This window comes from Zingiber officinale, chromosome 3B, assembly GCF_018446385.1.
Source record: "Zingiber officinale cultivar Zhangliang chromosome 3B, Zo_v1.1, whole genome shotgun sequence".
NCBI classification, from domain to species: domain Eukaryota; kingdom Viridiplantae; phylum Streptophyta; class Magnoliopsida; order Zingiberales; family Zingiberaceae; genus Zingiber; species Zingiber officinale.
This window is the reverse complement of record NC_055991.1, coordinates 66,013,485-66,020,997: the sequence shown is the minus strand read 5'-3', so window position 1 is coordinate 66,020,997 and position 7,513 is coordinate 66,013,485.

The window sequence follows — 7,513 nt, the reverse complement described above, 5'->3', positions numbered from 1 at the left end:
GTGTGGCAGTGGCATGGCGGAAGAGATTTGTCTTGTTTATCAAGACTTATATATATGCTTTAAGCTTTTGCATGTGAACTAGTTTCATTTCTTGCTACTTGATGCTTTGGATAGTTCCTACTTGATATTGGCTTGAACTTGTTTGGATGGTTTATACTTTAGGTGAACTTATACCATCTCTTGTTTCCATAGTTATCATGAACTCTAGGAAACAATATATATATGTGTTTAGTTCCTTCTTATTTAGTAAGCTTTATGCTCTAATTAAAAACAAGCATGTATCATGTTTCAAGTAATAGATAGTGAAGAAATTTTATCTACACGAATTCTAGTATGCTCACATGTCATGATTGTTTAGATGCATATGATAACAAATATTATTCATGTCAAATTTACTTCCACTGCCATGATTTCATATGCATATATGGATGTAGCGAATTGTAACGCCGTCCCTTCTGAGTCACGAGAAAGGGCAGGCGTTACAATATTCTTTCTTTGTGAAATCTGAATTCAAAGATATTCCTTTCATTGCTCTTGATCGTTGCTGAATTTTGTTGGTTTCTTGTTCACTTGATTTTCTACTTACTGTCTTGAGAAAGACATTGATAAGGTTCTTTCCTTAAGAGCTTATAAAGGAAGCTGAGTGGATAAATTTGAGTGCAACCACGTGAGTAGAGTGGTGAGGTCCGTCTAACATTTCTTTTGTAATTTTCCTTGTCATCTTCTTTTGTTTTTTGCAAGCATGAGTGGAGAAAAATCACCTCATTCCCCTAGGCGAGATCTTAATAGGCTTTAAATGGATCCACTTACTCAACAATTTGAAAGAATGCTTCAAATAAAACTTGAAGAAATACACGAAAGGATGGACCGACTTGAAGGAGAAAATGTTTCCAACCGTGGGGGCAATTCTAATCATAAAGAATCTCGTCAAAGTGACCCATTCTATGATTCACCGAGAGAAAGAAGGAGGCATGAAGGGGGGAAGAAGACATGAGAGACGAGGTAGAGACCATAGACGTGAAGATGATCTAGGAGGTGTGAAAGTCCAGATACCTTCCTTCCAAGGGAGGAATGACCCCGAAACGTATCTTGAGTGGGAGATGAAAATAGAGCAAATATTCTCATGCCACAATTACAATGATTCAAAGAAAGTAAAGGTGGCTTCCCTTGAGTTCACTGATTATGCCTTAATTTGGTGGGATAAATTGCAAAAGGAGAGAAGAAGGTATGGAGAGCATCCTATCAACACTTTGGATGAAATGAAGACTTTGATGAGAAGGAGATTTGTGCCTTCCCACTACCACAGGGAATTGCACAACAAATTACAAAGACTCACCCAAGGGAGTAGGAGTGTGGATGATTACTACAAGGAGATGGAGGTGGCTTTGATTAGAGCCAATATTGTGGAGGATAGGGAAGCTACCATGACTCGGTTTCTCCATGGCCTAAACCGAGATATTGGAGACATTGTGGAGTTACAACATTATGTGGAGCTTGATGACTTAGTGCATCAAACAATGAAAATAGAGCAACAATTAAAGAGAAAGGGCATTATGAAGAAATTTGCTTCTCCAAACTACTCTTCAAGTTGGAAGGACAAGCCAAAGAAGGAGGTTCTTCTTCAAATTCTAAGGAGGCAGCAAGCACTAAGAAGCCTATTCGTACTACCTCTTCTTCCACTTCTAAGAGTAGGGATATCAAGTGTTTTAGGTGTTTGGGAAAATGTCATATTGCATCCGAATGCCCGAATAAGAAGAATATGGTGGTGAGGGATAATGGGAGTATCTCTAGTGAAGAAATTTCTTCTCATTCCTCTTCCTCAAGCGATGAGGAAAATGATGGAGCAGCCTATGCGCAAGATGGAGATCTCTTGGTGGTTAGGAGATTATAGGGAAGCCAAGCCAAGGAGCATGAGGAGGACCAAAGAGAAAATATTTTTCATACCCGCTGCCTTATTCAAGGTAAGACATGCCCTATGATCATTGATGGTGGAAGTTGTACCAATGTGGCAAGCACTAGGTTGGTCACAAACTCAACCTCAAGACTATACCACATGCAAGACCATATAAACTCCAATGGCTAAGTAATAGTGGTGAATTGGTAGTGAGCCAGCAAGTGTTGGTTAATTTCTCCATTGGAAAATATGAAGATCAAGTTCTATGTGATATTGTGCTTATGGAGGCAAGCCACATTCTTCTTGGAAGACCTTGGCAGTTTGACAGGCAAGCTCACCATGATGGATTCTCCAACAAGTTTTCTTTTGTCCACAATTCTCGCAAAGTCACACTTGTACAGTTATCACCTAGGGAGGTTTGTGAGGGTCAAATAAAAATGAGAGATAAAAGAGAAAAAGAAGAGCAAGAGCTTAAGAAAAATAAAGAGTGTGTGAAAAAGGAAATACTTGATTTTGAGGACAAAATTCAAAAGAAAAGAGAGAATGAGGAAAAGAAAGAGAGAAAAATAGAAAATTTGTTTACAAGAGGAAGTGAGGCGAAGAAAGCTTTTTTGACAAGGCAGCCTATATTTCTTCTTTTGTGCAAGGAAACTTGCATGGAATCTAATACTAACTCCTTGCCTAGTGATGTTGTTGTTATTTTGCAGGATTTTGAGGATGTGTTTCCCAAGGAAGTACCTCAAGGTTTGCCTCCAATGAGGGGGATTGAACAGCAAATAGACCTTATTCTTGGTGCTTCTCTGCCCAATAGGCCAGCTTATAGGAGCAACCCTCAGGAAACAAAGGAGATACAAAATAAAGTGGAGTTATTGCAAAAAGGATGGGTTAGAGAAATTTTAAGTCCTTGTGTTGTACCCGTAATGTTGGTGCCTAAAAAGGATGGATCATGGAGGATGTGCACTTACTGTAGAGCCATCAACAACATCTCAATTCGGTACAAGCATCTTATCCCTCGATTTGATGAGTTGCTTGGCATAGCGCTTGCTTCTTTTCTAAAATTGATTTAAAAAGTAGGTAACATCAAATTAGGATAAGGGAAGGGGATGAATGGAAAATAGCTTTCAAAACCAAATATAGATTGTAGGAATGGTTGGTAATGCCTTTTGGGTTAACTAATGCACCAAGCACTTTTATGAGGCTTATGAACCATGTCTTACGAGAATTTCTTGGAAAATTTGTGGTAGTATACTTTGATGATATTTTGGTATATTCCAAGTGTTTTGTTGAGCATATTGCACATCTCTAATCTGTCTTGCATGTCCTTAGAAAGGAAAAACTATATGCTAACTTGGAAAAGTGTTCTTTTTGCACTAACCAAGTGGTTTTTCTTGGTTTTGTCATAAGTTCTAAAGGAGTGCAGGTTGATAAAGGGAAAGTTTAGGCCATTGGAGATTGGCCAACTACTAAAACTGTGAGTGAGGTTAGGAGCTTCCATGGGTTGGCAAGTTTCTATAGGAGGTTTGTGAAGGACTTTAGCATAGTGGCAGCACCCCTAAATGAAATTGTTAAGAAAAACATGGGTTTTAGATGGGGAGAGAATCAAGAAAATACATTTCAAACACTTAAGGATAAACTCACACATGCACCCATTCTTGCTTTACCTGATTTTTCCAAATCATTTGAAATTGAATGTGATGCATCTCATGTGGGTATTGGGGTTGTCTTACTTCAAGATGGTCATCCCATTGCGTATTTTAGTAAGAAACTAAGTGGTGCCACTCTCAACTATTCCACTTTTGATATAGAATTGTATGCACTAGTTAGAGCATTGCAAACATGGCAGCATTATCTTTTGCCTAAAGAATTTGTTATTCATAGTGATCATTAATCTTTGAAATATTTGAAAGGGCAATGGAAGCTCAACAAAAGGCATGCCAAATGGGTCGAATTTCTTGAACAATTTCCTTATGTGATTAAGCATAAGCAAGGAAAGGTAAATGTTGTAGCAGATGCACTTTCAAGAAGGTATAACTTGTTAGCTACACTTGAAACTAAATTGCTTGACTTTGAACATATTAAGGAATTGTATGTACAAGATAATGAGTTTTCCCAATTATATGCTGCGTGTGAATAAAAATCACAAAATGGGTTTGTTAGGCATGATAACTACTTGTTTAAGAATAACAGACTTTGTGTGCCAAGAGGATCTATGCGTAAATTGCTAGTTAGGGAAGCACATGAGGGGGGTTTAATTGGACACTTTGGGTTTCAAAAGTCCTTAGAAATGCTTCTTGAACATTTTCATTGGCCACGCATGAAACACGATGTGCCGAAATTTTGTGCACGATGCATTGTGTGTAGAAAATCAAAATCTAAGACATTACCTCATGGACTTTACACGCCTTTGCCTATTCCTAATTTTCCTTGGACTGACTTGTTTATATATTTCGTTTTAAGGCTACCACGTACTCAAAAAGGGAAGGACTACATTTTTGTGGTAGTTGAAAGATTCTCCAAGATGACACACTTCATACCTTGCCACAAAGTGGATGACGCAACTAATGTGGAAGATTTGTTTTTCAAAGAGGTGGTAAGACTTCATGGCATGCCTAGGAGCATTGTCTCAGATCGTGACACCAAATTTTTAAGCCATTTTTGGAGGACCTTATGGAACAAGCTGGGAACAAAGCTTCTTTTCTCCACCACATGCCACCCACAAACTGACAGTCAGACTGAGGTGGTAAATAGGACACTTTCCACTCTTCTTAGAGCAATTATTAAGAAGAACATTAAATCTTGGAAGAATGTTTACCTCATATTGAATTTGCTTATAATAAGGCGGTCCATTCTACTACTCAATTTTCTCCTTTTGAGATTGTTTATGGGTTCAATCCACTAACATCTCTTCATTTGCTTCCTTTACCTGACACTTCTTCTTTAGTTCACAAGGATGGAAAAACAAAGTTAGAATATGTGAAGAAGCTTCATTAGCAAGTTAAAGCTCAAATTGAGAACAAAATGGAGCAATATGCAAATCGAGCCAATAAAGGGAGAAAAAGAGTTGTCCTTGAACCTGGTGATTGGGTGTGGGTTCATATGAGGAAGGAACGGTTTCCTACCCAAAGGAAATCAAAGCTTCAACCAAGAGGAGATGGACCATTCCAAGTGTTGGAAAGAATTAATGACAATGCTTACAAAATGTATTTGCCCGGTGAGTATGGTGTTAGTGCAACTTTTAATATGGCTGATTTGAGTCCTTTTGATGTAGATGATGATGACCCAAATTTGAGGACGAATTCACCTAAAGTAGGAGGGAATGATGTGAGCCAAGAAAAGGCATTGAAGGGAATTGGGGGACCCATGACGAGGTCTGAGACTAAGAGAATGAAGCAAGCTTTGGAAGGCTTAATAATGGGGCTCAAGGAAAAGAAGGATCAATGCACAATGGAGGCAACAACTAAATGGATCACATTCCTTCAAATTGAAAGTGAAATTGGACCAACATGAGGACCATTTTCGTATGTATTTTTTAGTTTTTTTTTCTAAAGTGACTTTTGATGTCCTTTGTGGGGTTTTAATGTATTTTTGAGAGTTCCTAAGCTAGTTTAATAAATACCATGTATGCATGGTTGCATTAAGCTAGTATCAGGGATTAGTGGTTGCATTAGTGGATAATAAATACCATGCATGCAAGCATGATATTTATTGCATAATTAGTGCATAGTTGATCTTAAGGGATGTTAAATAGGAGAACTCTTGTATGGAAAATCAAGTAACTTTGAATGAAAATTTTAGTTTCTCTTTGGTGAGAGCTTCCTTCTAGTTCTTAGGCAAAGAACTAATTCCGATCTTATCAAGGCAACTTGTGGTGATCAAACCCCATGACTTATCACTCACCTTCTCATCTTGCTTGAGTGTGGCGTCAATACGCTTCCCCAAGCTGAATTTTCAAGGCGATCCATTTACAAGGTTCCATATCATTTAAATGCTAAATACAATAAAGGTTTAATTCAATGTTAACTTAATTTTAGTTTATGTATTAATTTTAGTTTAAGTTTTTATGTTAAGTTTTAATTCTAATTTTTAATTTAATTGAAGTTTTAATTTTAAGTTTTAATTTCAGTTTAAGTTTAATGTTAAATTTTAATTTTAGTTTAAGTTTTATTTTTATTAAATTTAATTTTAAATTGACTTAATTTAATTTTAATTTAAATTTGATTTAATTTTAATTTGATTTATTATAATTATAATTTAATTTAAATTTGTTTAATTTAAATTTAATTTAATTTTAATTTTAATTTTTCATTTAATTTAATTTAATTTAATTTTAATCTAATTTTATTTAATTTAGTTTAGTTTAATTTAATTTAATTTGATTTATTTATTTGATTTGATTTAATTTAATTTAAATTTTTTAAAATTTCAAATATATTTTAATTTTAATTTGATTTGACTTGATTTAATTTTAATTTGTTGTAATTTAAATTTAATTTAATTTTTATTTGTATTGATTTATTTTTAATTTGTTTTAATTTTAAATTTATTTAATTTTATATTAATTTAATTCTATTTAATTTGAATTTACTTTAATTCAATTTCATTTTAATTTGATTTGATTTAATTTAATTTACTTTTAAATTTTTTATTCTTAATTGTCTTACCCATTCTATGTTTTCAGACAAAGGAATCCTATAATTTTATTAGATGAATTATGTTAATTTTCAGGGGTTTGCCTAGCTTATGTTAGATTCAAGTTTAACTTTTTTTTTAATCAATTAGACATTATTTGAATAATTTTCTAGGCTATGGTAAGTCGCATGGATATCATTAGAGTAACCACGTGCTTTGAGATTTTTTAAATAGTTCTGTCCAAAAAACTTAATACAAAACTTTGGTTTAACGAGTTTAAATTGGTAAGAAGTAGTTTCAGTTAGTTTTACTAAATCAAATGCATCAGGTCGAACACATATGATTCTTCTTAGACATGAATAGACAAAGCTTCCCTAACCTTCTATTATCCCAAATTTTTCTAGTACTATTTGCCAAGTTAAATTAGTCCCTAATTTATCTAGTCGTAATTACCATTACTGAGTAGTGGATTATTGAACTTTGTCTTATTTCAAGTTTTTGGTTTATGTTGATTTATTTTAAGTAGTGGATTTCATTTTTAGGTATATAATATTGATTGAGTCTTAGTTGCTTGGTTAGACAGGCTTTTGGAACCTAAGCATTGGTTTATTTTTTATTTTATCTTATTAGTTATATAAATATTTTATTGGCGAATTGGACTTGTATCTGAGTCAAGATTTATTATACACAGCTCGTTGTGATTCATGTATCATATCTAAGTACTTGAATCTTGTTGTGAATGTTTCTAAAAGTTATTTTAGTTCGACAATTTCATTTTTCAATTTGAAATTTTCCTCCTCAAGTTTTGCAACTTGAGTTGAATTTCCAGATTAAACTGGTTCAGTTATTGAGTTTGATTTTAATTGTTCCTTTAGATTTTTGATTTTCATTAAGGAGTATATTAATTTGAGTTTCTAATTTTACTAATTTTCTATTCATGCATGCTATAATTTTAAAGAATGTAGTAGACAAGTTAAAATAAATCTCGTT